This window comes from Prenolepis imparis, unplaced genomic scaffold (genome assembly GCF_030444845.1).
Source record: "Prenolepis imparis isolate NDT839.2.m4 unplaced genomic scaffold, iyPreImpa1.0 SCAF_3, whole genome shotgun sequence".
In the NCBI taxonomy this organism is placed as follows: Eukaryota; Metazoa; Arthropoda; class Insecta; order Hymenoptera; family Formicidae; genus Prenolepis; species Prenolepis imparis.
In genome coordinates this window covers 5,142,087-5,159,274 of record NW_028141161.1, presented here as the reverse complement: position 1 = coordinate 5,159,274, position 17,188 = coordinate 5,142,087, and the positions used below count along the sequence as shown (strand labels likewise).

At 32.6% G+C, this 17,188-nt stretch overlaps 1 pseudogene; it reads right to left on the bottom strand.

Annotated features, from left to right (window-relative positions):
• Positions 1 to 408: 408 nt before the first annotated feature.
• Positions 409 to 17,188, bottom strand: LOC145933560 (uncharacterized; annotated as a pseudogene).

Here is a 17,188-nt window from a genome sequence, read left to right as displayed (position 1 = left end):
AATCGGTGAACAAATGTATAAGTGCGTTGGTTAATTATTTGAGTGGTTGCGTGGGTGGGCAAAACCCACGCAACCACCCACATACAATGTTTTGGAACACCCTAAACACATTGGCGTAAATGGCGTAAAAATCTGTAAAAAAATTATTTTCAGGAAAACATACCCTCCTTTTTGAGAAAAAAAAAATTTTTTTTTAAATTAAAATAAACCCCACAGCAGCCACCCCCGAAAAATTTGCAACATTTTGGTACTTGTTTCACAAAAATCGGTCCACAAATGTGGAAGGAGTTCGCGTACATACAGACAGACAGACAGACGGACGGCACTTATATATATAGATATATATATAATCTGTTTAAAACAGATTTCTTTATAACTACACGCGAGAAATTTTGGCAAGCAAACAAAATGAATTTATGGACAGCGTGGCATAACGTTAAAACGTTAAAACGTTTCGGCGTCATCGCAGTCGCGCGTGTCGTGATCAAACATCTCACAGTTTTCGCAATACGGTCTCTCCACGGATTGCTTCTTCGACTTCGCCGTTCTCTCGGGGACCCTATCCGAGAAATCCTGAGCCTGTCTAGGACAGTCTTCCGTCTCGTGTAGATCGAACCGATCGCAAATATCACAGAACATACGGGGCGCCGCCGTTCGCTTATCCAGTGTGCTTCGAGTATAGTCCTCGGCCTCATTAGCGGGAACTCCCATCTCGAGAACTTCGATCTTACATAGCAGTTTTTCGTTTTTACGTTGCATGTCGACTATCACGGAGTTCAAAAAATCTATCTGACTCTTCGCGGTATCGTTCTCCTCCTGCAGTTTCTCGACAATGTGTTGTTGTTTCATGTCACCCGACCCATCGTAAGCGTTCTTCAAATTTTCGTGCGACAACTTCAATTGATTTGTCGCCTCCGTCCATTTCGCGGTGACCTGCTTGTTTTCCTTCTCCAGGCGGCTCAGCTCGTCCAGAAGTCGCGTCTCTTCTGTCTTGGCGACATTCAGCTTCTCTCGCAAGTTCTGGACATTTTTCTTCATTTCCTTCTCATTATTTTCTATAGTTCTCGCCAGATCAGCCTGTTCCTTTAGCTGCTTCTCCAGTGCGTTTATCGTATGCTGCAGCTCATGAATCCGATTATGCGCACTGCTTAATTCATTCTGTTTCAACTTGGTTTCCTCATTTCGCGACTGTTGTTCTGCTTTGATCCTTTCCACCTGTGTATCCTCCAAAGCCTTCATCTGCGCCTTCAATTTATCGATAATATTCTCTTTATCATTTAAATCGACTTTGTGCTTATCTACAGCGTCCTGCGATGATCGCAATTTTTCTTCTAGCTCTTTATTTTGCCTATTTATGTCTTCGATCTCCTTCTGCTTTGCCACAATCTCACATTCCAACGAATTCTGTAGCTTTAACATTTCTTCCTTTTTAGAAGTTTCCGATTCCTTTATCCTAAATTGCATCTCTATCAGGAGCTTCTCTCTCTTGTCTAATTCCTCGTTCAAATTCAATAATTGAGTTTCCAAGGATTTCACTGAGTTCTCCAAAGCAGCCTTGACTTCAGTCAATTCGTTTACTACACTCTGTTTCTGCACAGCTGCTTCTTATGTGTTTTTCAGCTCCTCACTGTTACGAATATGCTCCTCTTTCATGGAAGATATTATGGCGTCCATCTCGACTATTTGTGCTTGCGATTTTTCCGTTTCCGCTCTCGCCTTCGATACTTCGTCCGTTTTTTCTCTAATCATTTTTTCAGCGTCGTTTAATTTGCCGTTCAATTCCTCTACCGCGCTAGTCATGGTATTTAAAGATGTGGTTAAATTCTTATCCGCTGCCGCTTTATCGTTAATCAAAGCATCGTATGTCTTTTGCAATTCTGACAACTTATTTTCCGTGTCCTGAAGCTTCAAGCTTTTCTCTTGAATCGAGTTCTTCAAGTTTGATGATGCATCCAATTCGGCTTTTAATTTCTCCGTTAATTCCTCGATCGACCATAGATTCGCACTTTGATCGGCTCTAGTTTATTTTTGATTTTTTGCAAATTTGTTATTTCGTCGCGCGAAGTCGCTAATTCGGTCGACAAATCCGCAATTTGTTTTTGGAACGAGGATATCTGTTCTTCGTGGGAATTTTGCAAAGTTTTGTGCTCCCCGCGAAGATTAGCGATCTCTTCTTCTTTTTTTGTTAATTTGTCCATAATATTGATGATTTCGTCAGATTTTTTCTCCAAATTTGTCTTAATATGTTCGCTTTCCTTCAACTTCGCCGATAATTCAATTTCATTTCGTTCGTACTCGCGTATTTTTTCGGCATAATCTGCATTTGATTTTTTAGTATCGCATATTTGCGATTCCAAATTTGATTTTTCCGAACGTAATTGCTCGACTAACGCTGCGTTTTTATTTGATTCTGTCTCAGTATTAGACAATTTTCCTTCTATTTGTTTCAACGTAGATTCGATATGGAAGATCTTCTCGTGAGCTTCGTCCAGCTCCTTCTCTTTTTTTCGCAAGTCTTCGTTATATTTTGATAGCTGTTCCGATGAATCGGCGGAGTTACTAATCGCGTTAGCTACATCACACTCCTATAAATGAAAATATAAATGAAAATATCATGAATTTAATGGATTAATAATTAATCATCGAACAATCATTCTTTATATACTAACCAGTTTTTCCTTTTGCAATGACAGTTGCGATATTTTTTCTTGCGATCTCGCGATCTGTTGATTCAAATTCTGCACGTTCGACTCAAATACGCGAAGTTCGCTCTCCAAATTCGTTTTCGTTTGTTCGGATAACGTGAGAGCATCTTTCAATTCTAAAAGATATAAAAAAATCTTGCGATAAAAATCTAACTTAATATATAATCAATTTTAATTAAACTAAGAATTAAGCAAATTTATAATTTCTTTTTAATTTCAAGCTTTATCTTAAATAGAAAAATATATTTTTTTTATAATAAATAAATATTTACTCTCTTATGTATTTAAAAATTTTAATCTAATTTTTTAAAAATATTTTTCTTAAAATAGATTCTGCATTTAATTTTACCTGAAGTCTTTTCGAGAAGATGTTTAATCTCCTCATCTTTGCTCGCTATAATCGCTTTCAACTCAGCAATATCTTTCTCTAGTTTAGCGAGCATCAAGGCTTTCTGCGCGATGTCCGCGTTTATCTCTTCGATATATTTGACTTTTTCATTAATTTGGGCCTCAAAATGTTTAGTTATTTCTTCTAATTGCGTCATGTTAGCATTTCGTAATTCCGCGAGCTCTCTGTCCCTCACTCTCAGCTCCTCGCTTAATTTATTTAGTTGTGCGGTAGATTTCTCTTCCGAGGCGATTAAATTAGCTAAATCTTGCTCCTGGACCGATAACATAGTAGAAAATAAAAAATTTTAATTTTATTGTCACATATCACATTCGTTTAAAATAAAAAACAGTTATACTCACCAGCTGTTGCTTCTCGTGAATAACTCTTACATTATCTTCACTTTTGGCTCTATAATCTTGAATCTGTTTCGACAACGCATTGTTACTTTCTTCGGCTAATTTAAGTTTCGTACTTAACTCTGCAAAATAAATTCGAAAACTTTATCTTGCCAATAGTTTTTGATCTATTATTTATTATGTTTTGTAGTTTATATATAAAATGCGAACATTATTATTTTAATAAACTAAGCACTCAAGATATCAAGAATATTTAAAAATTAAATAAATATAAAACCAAAAATTAATTATAAAGAAATTTAAACAATACATAAATAAATAAAAATTATTTGCTATAAAAAATAATTTTTTCGATTATCAAAACCTTCTTAATTAATCGATTAAATAATTTTTACAGCATATACCTTCCAACTTTCGTAAAGCGTCGTTTAGTTCCTCATCCTTCTTCTTGCGAAGCTCTCGTTCTGAGGCCAATTCAGCCAACAGTCTTTCGGTTTCAGATGCTCTCTGATTGAGTTGCTGCGAGACTTCCTCAATTTTCGAGTCTTTCTCGCGCAATTGTTGCTTGAAAGACTCTGAAAGTTCATGGATACGTTTAATGTTCTCGGTCTTCAAGCCTTCCAGGGCCATGTTCTGCTGCTCTAGCAACCTCTTGGACTTGTTCTCCAACTCCTCGGTCTTTATCTTGATCAACCGATCTCTCTCCTCGATTGTCTGTCGATACTCCGACAGCAACGAGTCTTTCTCGCTCGTGCTCTCTCTCCTCATCGTCTCGATCGTTTGTTTCGACTTTCGCAGCTCTTCGTTCAAGAAATTTGTACTCTTTTCGAATTCCTGTTTCATATTTTCTACCAATGTCTCTTTGTTCTGCAGGCTTCGTCTAGCAGCTTCCAATTCTTTCTCCAAACGACTCTCGGACTCGCTGTGCGACGTGCTCTCTTGCTGCGTTTTGCCCAACTCGAGCTCCAGTTCCTGGATGCGCTCCACGCATTCGTTCACCAGGTTCGATTTCTCCCGCGCTTCCTCCTCCAGGCTATTCTTGATCTCCTCTAAGCTCTGATTACGGCTCTCCAGATCTAAACACCAAATCCGGTAAAGTAGAAGTTGAGGGAAGTTGAATAAAATCACGTAGAGCTTAAATGTAAGAGATTTATAAGAGCTGATCGCATCTAAATGTAAGAATTATCGGATACCATGAAGCTGAGAATTGTGCGAGCTCGTCGCACAGCTGATCTCGTTACGCAGCCGCGTCAATTCCTCCTCGGCCTCGAAGAGTTTGATGCTGTCGCGTTCCAACTGAGTGACACGTTCTCATCACTCTTCAGCGAGTTCTTCCTCGAGCTGCTTGATCCTGCTTTCATTTACAGTATTTATGACCTAGCATGATAAGGGAAGCTGTTTAGTCTTTAGAGAGATACGAGATCATATATAATGTAATCGCGTTTCGAGTATTATAATTATTTATTTATAATTATAATAATATTATGTGTAATTTCCTCCATTATAAAAAATATAAAATAATAGTATCTTTTATTAATAAAGAATTTATGTAATAATATAATTGCAAAATTATTTAAAATGAATTATATTTATATAAAATTTTTAGTATTTTATTTATGCAAAGATAGAGATCTATTTTTAAAAATATTATTTAACTTGGACTTTATAGATCATATTTTTCAAATGTAAGTAACATTTCGAAATAAATTAATCGTAATCATATATTAATATTATAAAATATGTATTACTATAGAGTATTTAAATTCATGTGATGCATTTGTTTATAATATCGAAAAAATTGATACATTTTATATAAAAAATAAATTGATTTTAAAATAAACTCGAACTAACTTTAATTATAAAAGTTTTTATTACTTAAGAATTATTACGTAAGCTTGTTTAAAGAACATAAAAAAATGTAATGAAAACATTATTTTATTTCTACCAATTGAGATAATAAGTATATTAATACTCGAAAGCGTATTTACCGAAAAATAGAAAGCACGCTGAGATATGCAAAGCACAATGTGTGATTGTCCATATATGTAAAAAAAATATTTTATCAGGTTAAAGAACAAAAAAAATAAATAATTGTACGCGTGTATCCAAAATGCAAAAAAAAATATATTATTCGATTCTGACATTCGAGCAAACCACAAACAAAATTGAAAAGATATTATTAAATAATATAAATTACTTAAAATACAAAACTGATAAAAAAAAACAAAACTATGCATAATAAATAAATAAATAAATAAGTACAATAATTAATGAACAAGTATATAATGCTTACAATAATTTGTAGTTATAAAATTAAGTGTTCTGTGATACAATCATCGCACAATATATGCATAGTATATTTTTAATTATATTAAAAATTATAATCTAGAAAAAATCCTTTAATGTAAAAATATCAAAATCATACAATAGTTTTCGAGTTATAAGGGATTAGATATACATAGAATTTGTGCGTTCAAGTTCGTAACTATGTTCGTAAATATAAAATCGTATAGATTATCATAACTTAAAGTTTTATTAAATATTAATGTTGAATTATTTTTTTTTCATTTAAAAAGGTTTAATAAATTTATTGTAAATTTGTAGAATACAATTTATCTTCGTTGATCGGAAAAAAGAAAATAATTTGTTTTTTTGTTCAAAATTTTTTACGTTTTGATTTCATATTTTTACGACATAAAAATTAAGAAAAAAGCAATATAATTAGAAAACAAAAGTCATTTAAATATTTCTCAAAACAAACGACATAAAAATTTAGAAAAAAGCAATATAATTAGAAAACAAAAGTCATTTAAATATTTCTCAAAACAAAAGTTATATTCTTTAAATACTCATTGGATTTAATCATTCTTTTTAAAAGTAATTAATCATGCCATCAAAATTTTGTTAAAAGAGAAAAGGTTTAAACTATTTATGTATAATAATTGAAATTTGCTATTAGTAATATCACAACTCTTGCTAATAATAGATGGTAATATTTATTCATGAAAATTCAGAAAAACAAAATTAGCGGAGCTATAAAAAAATTAATAACAGGATCGACATTCTCGTTCGTGTAAGCACAGTTATCAAAAACTGAGCGTATAAATTCTTCGCGATTATTTCATTATTGGCTTATCGCTCATAATAGAAAACTATTATGATCTCATTTTCATATTAAAACGAAGATTTTCGTGATTTTCTAATTAATATTTAAAATATACTATTATAAAGTACAGTAATTGTTGAACACATCCCAATACCTCTGTGCATACAAAACTTGTGATTTAAAAAGCTCTCTCAATTACACAACAGCAAAGCGTGATTAAATTAATATTATTAGATCAAGATTTCTATTGTATCTCGCATTAAAGTCGCGATAAATATCCTCATTAACGATATATAATAATTTGAACAATTTATAATTTAAAAAAATATTCCATGCAAATATATCGCGCATGTTTCTTTCAAGACACGCGGTAGGATCTTGATATAGTATAATTTAGCGTTATAGTTAACTATAATATATACATAATTTAGCATTGTTAGTACAGCCAGTGCAAAATTAGTTAGCGATAGCATTTTTTTCTTTTTTGCGTTTTTCGCGCGTTGCACACGTCAGTCAATTCTTCGAAAAAGCTTGCGACGAAATGCAAAGATGCAGGTATAGACTGATGATTAAATTAATGGTGCTGAAAAACTGGATCACTTCTGCCAAGGACCGTCGGATACTCACACTTTGCTCAGATCTCTCTTTCTGAAAATAAACGGTAAGTTTGCCAAATTAACCGGAGAACTGAATGTATTCTTCTCTCTTCAAAAAATTACAGATTTTCCTCTTTCTTTCGGGATTGTTTAAAAAATAAAGCTTAGAACCATAAGGGGGAAAATTTTTCTACGTTGATATTTTTGTTTTATATGTGCATATATTATTAAAGTGTAAAATAATTTGTTATATATAACAAGAGATGCGTTATATTTTTTTGCGCGCTGCTAATTTCTGAGCTCTTTGCCAAATTGATATAGCTAAGCGTGTGTTGTAATTTACATCACCCGCCACCATTATCCCGTGTGAATTTGGACGAAAGCAGTGTACAATATTTGTCGCGAATAATATATAAATATCGTCCAGAATCACCTAACATTATGCATGAGATTTCGTTTAATATTGAGAGAATTTATGTTTAATAAACAGAACAAAGGCGAAAAAAATCAAAATAATAACGTAACAAAAATTTAAAAATTGAATATTATTTGTCTTTATTATGTAGAATATGTCTCTAAGATCAATTTTACGTTCATGAAAAAAAATATTATTATGATAAGATGAAGATCTCTGAGACATTTCTATTATTATTATCAAATATGTAAAACAAGTGGTAGCATAGGTAGATATACTTACCGGGTGTTCCGAGTATTTTAACGAGATACTCAGCCTTTATTATATTTGATAAATAATCATAACTATGTATGTATACGCTTGATATTAATGTACATACCTGTATGTCGTCTTTATTCACGGATTCCTCTTCGAAACGGAAAAGAAGATCTTCGCACTTTCGTTTCTCCTCTTCCAGCTGCACCATCAATCCGTTTCTCTCACCGACGAGTTCGGTGACAGCAATCTCCGCTTCGTTGACCGATTGTTACATCTGTTCGCGATACTAAACATCGTCAACGACGAAGAATGGCGGAAAAAAAATAAAAACTCAATGAACAAAAGGATTTCAAAACTGGAACAAAACTCTTTGGCAATCTAAAGTTTCAATTTATCGCGTCGATAATAATTTCAATAATGATAGAGAAAATTTTACTAATAAAATAATAAATCAATAATAAAAATAATCAATATTATCAAAAATAATCAATAATAAAATATATATGCTTCCAGCACACAAGCAAAAAGTAATAAGCGACGCGGTACTTCGAAATTCCAGATCTTTTAAAAATCCATTTATATAAATTGACGCTATAAATATCTTACCTTATCGTACTCTTGTTTGATAGAAAGCGCCGATTGCTCCGCTTGAACAGCTTGATTTGCCACTTTGGTGACCCTTTCGCGCTCCAAATCTCGTTGTTTCCGCAGAAACTCTATCTCCTGCAGCTTCTCTTTCAGAATCTCCTAAAAACCACGAGCTGGGTTCTAATTCAAAATCACAAGTACTGCGAAGAATTTTCAGGGAAGGATTTTAGGGAAAGAATTGTTTTATTGTATTATTAATATATTAACGCGCGATAACGCACACATTACTAATTATATAATTCTAATGTATTAATATTATTATATGTAATTTACGATAAAATATTCTATATAAATTATTCGCGATGGATTTGTTAACGTAAAGAAGAAACGCAGAATTGAAGTAGTCTATTTCTGGATTCTTTTTAAATATTTACTTTTCATAAAAGCTGTCGGGCTCAAATAAGGCAAAATTCTCTATTATCTTATACTTATCTTATACTTATTTCTACTGGTAAAGCTAGCTTGCGATATTGGGAACAATTATTGATTCTTTTACACCATTTTACACCAGTATATCTCTTTGTAAAAATTTTTAAAAGCCATGAAACGCTGGCTAAGTACAAATTGGTACAAATTTAAAAAAAGCAATTTTTTTGTCGCATTGTACAAATTTTTACAATGCAGTACAAACGAAGTAAATTGACTAATAAAATACTACGATTCAAATTTAATTGTATTAAAATATTAATTAGGCTCAAATATTAAATTAGGCATTAAATTTTAATAACAATCGATCAATTGTTAGCTCGCATCGCATTTTGCATTATGCAACAGCTTTGCCGCGCTGTCATCGAATTTACGCCACGGGCTTTTAATAAATGCGAGATAGCTGTGGACACGAAGATAATATTCTTCTTTACATCGACAACGCGCGATATTAGCAATACAAATTAAGAGTAAACACGTTACATCGCATTATCCGATCGAACGATGGCGAGTTTGATTAATCGACTCGATGATGCTGGTCGTCGTTTCTACGCCAACGCGAACACATCGGACTTACGTTTAACTTGTGTCGTGGAAAATGTTTTCGAGATATAAATTAATCGAGCTGCCACGATAATCTCGTACGATATCACTAGGAAACCTTGTACCGGATACAATGATGGCAAACTGTTAATTGTCGCGTGTAAGAAGCGACATACAGAGAAGAGATATACTCATCTAGAGATATATTCAACTAGAGAAAAGAATTTACGAGGAAGAGAAAAAGAGGACGTAGGATTTTATTAACATTATATACACACAGATCGACTATCGCTATATATTACAAGCTCAGACGAGAACGATAATAATAAATTAATAAATAAATAAAACGCAGTCACACAGACTGTTAACGATCGAGCTTCGCTAATCAACTAATTCGATTCGCTAATTATCCTAATTATCCTAATATACGAAACTAATTGCGGGCGACAGAGGAGAATCGCGGGGTGTGGCTTATCAGCGATCGCTTCTAATTGGCGAGGATAATTAATTAATCAGGATCTATTACTGGAGTTATGGTCTCACCTGCAGTGAATCTCGTGAAACAAGTGTCGACATGCGCATGCCAGGCCTCTGCAATGTCTGATGTAAACGGAAACAAAAACAATAAATAAATAAAGATAAGATCGTGCACAAAAATCTTAACGGCAATCTTAGATAACAATTAATACATTAATTCGCACGACATCACGCATGTTACGATACAGATATGGTTTTTGTTAAAGAAATATATAGATAGTAGAAGGAATATATAGATTGGATATAAAAAGCGAGAACGATGACTACAATTTACCGCGTAATCGACCTTTAAGAAATTCAGAGGAATTTAAATCGGAGGATTCGATACAAGATAGAAGGAATTAAGTTCCACACTTTAAGACGTTTAAAGAAAAATTTAGATGTAACAAGTTTGATGCAAATTAAATTAAATCCTCAGTTTTTGCAATTTAAATTTTAGAATTGTAAAACTGATCCAAGTTTCTCTTAATTGCAAACTCGAAAGAAGGATTTAAACAAAGAATGTATAGAAATATAAGAAATTTTTAATTTCTAAAGTCAGGAGAAGAATTAGAAATTTAAATTAAACATCCAAGATTGAATGTAGTTCCTTGTACATTTAGAGAAAAGAATTTAGAAATAAAGAGTTGAGTACAAGAAAAGAATAATTTTCTACAAAAATTTATAGAACTTACTTTCTGTAACTAAATAAATTAAAAATATTTTTGGATTAAATGCGTTTTGAATCCTCGCGCTTTTTGTTATATTTAATCTGCAACTTCTTCAGGATAACATCATCGCGCTGAATCCTTCGTAAATCGATTTGAAAATCATTTTCCAGGCTTATTTCGGCGCTTTTTCGTAAGAGAAACGTGAAAGATATCTAGGAGTTTTTTGAGGGATAAAACTTAAAGGTCGATTGCACCTAATATCATCAACGAGACCAACAGCGACATCAACAACACATTCTACAGGCTAAATTAATAGAAAAATAAGGCCGAAACAGCGGCCTGCGGTGGGTTGCGAGACAGATGCACTTCCTCATTCCGGCATGGTGAACCTTACCCTCGTCGTGGTGCTGATCGGCGAACTCAGTTTCGAGTTGACGCTGGCAATGCTGGACGCGAGTGAGTCGCGCGAACCGCTCCTCTTCTGGAGGCTGGGGATGTTGCCGCCGCTCGGCTTATTGTACACCATGGATGATTTTCTGACGGATGGTGACTTGCTGACCTTGTGCGGGACCGTGAACAGGCCGCGTTTCGGCGGGCACTCGAAGTATCTGGATCAACGGGTGGGTTAGTTCCGCGGGGAACGCACGAATTGCAGAGAATAAGGGGAGATTATGCGAACTATGCGTGTCTTGATCATTCCAAGATTATGCGTGCTCTGGGGAGTCCGAATCGAATGAAAGAGGAAAGATTCCTAAGATTGTTGCAGAGAAATTAAAATTTAAAAATAGAAATATTTTTTTAAAAATTAAAATTTCCTCCTTACATTAAATTCGAAGAAGACTCTAGAAGAGATTATGAAAATCTGCTCGACATTCGCACTTGATATTAATTATTAATCATTTCTGGATTTTAATATAACTCAGCAAAAAGATGAAAACTTTTTAACAATCTTTAATGCAGAGCAAGTGCAATGATTTTTGAAGAGCAACGAGTTTTTATAATTGCTTTGATCGCGAAGACACCCTGTGCGATAAAGAAGATGTAATGAAAAGGGGTATTTTTTTGACGAGATTCGCCAAGGGAAATGCACACCTTTTCCCGCTGACGGAACCATCATTCTTTCCGATCGACTCGTCCAGTTCTATGCCGTACCCCGGCGAAATCCGTGGGCCCTTGATACCTGAGCACGCCGGTTTTGCTACCTTGCATCGCTGACACTATCACCCGGTCACCTATCTTCAGGTCATCTTTCATTCTCTGCGACACCGACGAGGACAAGCTTGTCGTCGACACATCTGCGTTCACAGTTTTAAGCGATGCGCGATCAATATATAACGATTCGTTTATTTAAAAGCCACCAGCTAAATAATTTTTCAATAATATTAAACCTTCCTTTTTTCTAAATATACTAATAAAAAACAAAATCATATTATCTCATGCTTCTATAAATATATCTATTCAAATGTGTTTATTGTATTCTATCTTAAATATTCTATAGAAATATAAATATGTTTTTTATTTTTATATCGCTAGTAAATTAATCTACAGGGTAGTTAAATTAATCGACCACACTAGCCAATGAATTTGTCTAAGTTATTACTTTATCGACCATATGGTTGTGGTCTTTATAAAGTATAACTTGAAATTATTAATTACAAATTTTTCATAAGTGAGAAAAATATTGGTCCGAAAGTCGCTGAATCGGGAACCCGAGTCTTTCGCTTTCCGGGCGACTGCTCTTACCTCTAAGCTATTCAGACCCTTCGAAACAATACTTTTCTCTTTTGCTTTTATATAGTTTATTTGTAAATAACGCCTTGTATATCCGCCGGCGTATACTAAACAGTTGAAAGCGAAAGACTCGGGTTCGATTCCCGATTCAGCGACTTTCGGACCAATATTTTTCTCACTTATGAAAAATTTGTAATTAATAATTTCAAGTTATACTTTATAAAGACCACAACCATATGGTCGATAAAGTAATAACTTAGACAAATTCATTGGCTAGTGTGGTCGATTAATTTAACTACCCTGTAGATTCTATAGAAAAAAAAATTTGTTATTTTCCAGTTAAATTAAATTTATGACTTTTTATACAGGATAAAAGAATGAAATATTATTCTCTTTTATTGCATGTTGAAAAATTAATTGCTTTTGTGTTCTATCATAATATATACATACATATACACATACACATATACATTTACGGAAACAAATCGCTTCCTATAAATATGTAAATATTAATTTGTTTGATGTATATTTTTTATTAATAAACTTATACAACAAATAAAACTTTATTCGTTTATGTTCGAAGTATTAGTCTATTGATATAAATGTGTGTATGTGTGTGTAAGCGTTAAATTAAATTATTATTTCAAAAATAACATCTCGATAAGTCATGCAACACTAAATTATTTTCATGCTATACGCCGATTAAAAAAAACTAGATTAACCTTTTCCCTTTTACATTAATTGTCTACTTTACAGTAGCATGTTTTTTAAAGCAACATTATAATCCTACAACTAAAATAATGATTTTTGTGCTCTTCATAAGCCTCTAATGACTAACACGATCGACTAACTCTTTCACCCCTTCACCGCTTTTCTTTTATTATTCAATTCTAATAACATTTTTGTCAAATAGCACACATTACATATATAACAAGAATGCGCTACAACTACTAATTTTTTAAATAAAGTATTTACCTAAGAATAGTCTTTTTCGAATAATATATCCATCATTTACTTAAATTTTTTAATCGGCAGATATTTTTCTCAAACAAATTCTAGGACTATGTATATAGTAGGAAGGAAAGGGGGTAAGAGTTAAAATCGGGAAATAAAATAAACGGTGCGTAGCGTGCAACGCTAGTTAGATATCTACGGACGTGGCGAGTATCTCTTGCAGCGATTCTTACTTAATGACGGCGACATGGATTTGCCCAGATAGCTGCCCCTGATGCTTTCGGGCGGCGATGTCGGTGTCGAGGTAGCGCTTATTTGATAACTGCCCAATGGTACCCTGGTCAGCCTGGTGAGTCTCGAAAAGATTCCTTTCTTCGGTTCGCACTGAAAGTATTGACTATACCCGCCACCGAACCATCGTTCTTCCCTGTTTAAGGTTGCATATGTCTTCTGTGAGCTTCGTCAATCTTTTTTGTTTTTCTCAAAATTAAAATCTTCATCTATCTATGTATTAATTTGAAGAAAATTCCGATCTTTATTCGCGATTAATGAAGATTCTTTCGGGGTGAAAAGGAGTATGGTGTAGTTCATGCTGGATCTTGATTAGTCAGGACGACAGAGAATAAAATTCTTAATAATTCCGGATTTCCGATTTGGCATTCTTCCAGATTTGCTCTTGAGCTTTACAATTCGTACGATCGACTAGGATCGTTAAAATAGTCCTTACCGATGGGTTCATCCAGAACGATTCCTGCCCAATCCCCAGGAGCGAATTTGGTCTCACCGATGTAGGCGATTCTACCGGGTTTCGTACCGCCGACCCATACTCGATCACCGATCATAAAGCTTTCTGTGTCCTCGGTCAGAACGACGCTGGTATCTGCGCGGAATCGAAGACGATTCTCTTTGAAATGTGACTATCTCGACGTCACTATACAATACGACTAACTTAAAAATATAATCCAGAAAATTTGTTTCCCCGCAAAAAATAGAAAAAAATCACAATTTTTAAATAGATATTTTGATATTGTTATAAAATGTTCCAATAACTCACTTGATTTTTGTTCGATTCTCTCGACAAAATTTCAAACGTATATTTTCTCGAAAAAATTTATTGAGGCAGTTATATACTTTGAGTAATAATAAATAAATAATGATGTTAAAAAAATATTTTAATTTAATAAAATTTTAGTTTTAATTTTAATTATATAGATATTTTTAACTTATATTAAGATAATGCTACATTTATTAAATTACTACAAATATTTCACACATATGCAATATTATATATACATACATAAATATATATAATGTAATTATATATATATACATGATGTAACGCAAAGCAAAAACATGTCACACAATACAAACGACATCATCACGCACTATTTTTACACTAGAACGACACAAGCACGTAATACGTGCGCATCATTCCTCGATTTTATATAAAAAAGAATATTTTTATATAAAATTTGTTTAAATAATATGTTATAAATAATATGTTTAAATAATGTTATAAAAATTAAAATATGTTTTAAATAATATGTCATAATTCTTTAAACTCGATTAATATTTTTGACAGTTATTAGCTGATTTCTGTCAAAAAATATTAATCGCAGATAAGACATTATTATTTACATTTACTTTAATTTGCTAATTAAATTTTAAAATAATATATTATAAAATGTAAAATATAGTAATATGTAAATAATATGTTATAATTCTTTAAACTCGATTAATATTTTTGACAGTTATCAGCTGATTTCTGTCAAAAAATATTAATCGCAGATAAGGCATTATAATATATTATTTACAACATATTACTATTTAATATTTTTAACATATTATTATTTTAAAATTTAATTAGCAAATTAACGCTTTATTATATTTTTTGCCATACATCAGCTGATTAAAGCGTTAATTTGCTAATTAAATTTAAAAATAATATTATGTTATAAAAATTAAAATAATATGTTTTAAATAAAATGTTACAGTACTTTAAACTCAATTAATATTTTTTGACAGTTATCAACTGATTTCTGTATCATTTTTTTTAACTTAAAATCAAGGAATGCAAGGACGCGCGTAGCACGCGCTTGTGTTCTAATCTCTTTCTAAAAAAAGGCATGTTAAGTCGATTTTCACAAGTATTGCCTCTTTTTCGCGATGTTGATTAGCTGTCTCGATTTGTGTTGCGTGTTATATTCATAGCATCGAGAGGCTGTCCTCGCGATGATCAGCAATTTGACAGTTTGTCCAAAATAAAATAAAATAAAATAAAATAATATGTTTTAATACTTTAAATTCGATTAATATTTTTGACAGTTATCAGCTGATTTCTGTCAACAAAGTATATTATAACATATTATATTATTTACTACATATTATTATAATTAAAATAATAATATTTTGTAAATAATATAATATGTTATAATCTTATAAAACTTTATCCGCGATTAATATTTTTTGACAGAAATCAGCTGATAACTGTCAAAAATATTAATCGAATTTAAAATATTACAACATATTATTTAAAACATATTATTATTTTATTTTATTTTATTTTGGACAATTTGTCAAACTGCTAACCCTTGCGAATATAACGCACAACGCGAATCGAGACAGCTAATCAGCATCGCGGAAAAGCGACAACAATGTCATTATTAACATGCCTTTTTTAGAAAGGGACATTGACAAATTTATAAATTTATAGCTATGTTCGAAATTTCATGTATAATCGGTATTGTTGCAAAAGTGAAATGATTTTAAATCTCGCTATATAAAGTCCGGTTTTGGAATCTCAATTTTAAATCGAACATCTTGCGCGACTAGGTTTCAAGCAGTTTCAAAATTATTCTATTGTCATCTATTGCTATTTCTAACTGTTGCCATTTTTCGCGATGTATAGGGATTTCACAAATGCATTGCGATCTTCGAGAATATAGAGAAAAACTCGAATGCCACTTACCTGACCCTCTTCGCAAGCTAGCCTCGTCTATTTGACGACCGCGCGATTCCCAGAGAGGCTCCATCTGATCTGGCGTTATCATGCAAAATAAGGCAAATCATAGCAAAACGAAAATAAAGAGCAGCGTATTCTTTCGCGCGAAAAAAACATTTCTCTTCGCCACATAATCGAGAGTAAAACATCGCTTAATTAAAGTTTGCTCCAATCAATTTTAATTAATGTCAATTATCCTGTTAATGATCATTCGTGTGAATGCGAGAGAATCGCGCTATAATTTAATACAAATTTATTACATCAGCAATATAAATATCTACCTATGTAAAATAAAAATTTTCAAGATTATTGATTAATTACTAATTAATACAAAATAATGTGATTATTATATTAAATATAATAAATAAACTTACAATTTACATCAGCTTGTTATTTCTTTAAGGCCAATTTGCGTAATACCGATAATAAATTTGGGGATACGTAATGTCGCCAGTTAGATCGTACAAAGTTGATTATAGCTAATTGTAAGTTAATTACTAATTATTACGAAGTGAAGAGATACAACGGAAGACGACTCGGCGTGAAATGGATCAGGGCTTGGTTTGGTAATTGTCGTTGCGATAATCACCATCGGAAGTCGATCACAATCGGCTCAAGACAGAGAGAGTTATGTAAACGTATCGTTAATGACGTTAATGAGTCAGGGTGTGTACAGATGACGCCGATAAGATCTAGCGATTTCTAGCGCAATATGCAATCGTGTGAGATATTTTTAGATGATCGTTCATCGCATCTCATTATTTTAATAAACCAATAAGAAGAAACGCGTCCTTTCCTCTTTTCATGATAAATTCTCATAAGAAATTTGTTTCTTTATATTTCTGTTGTTTTCTAATTATTATTCATCAAA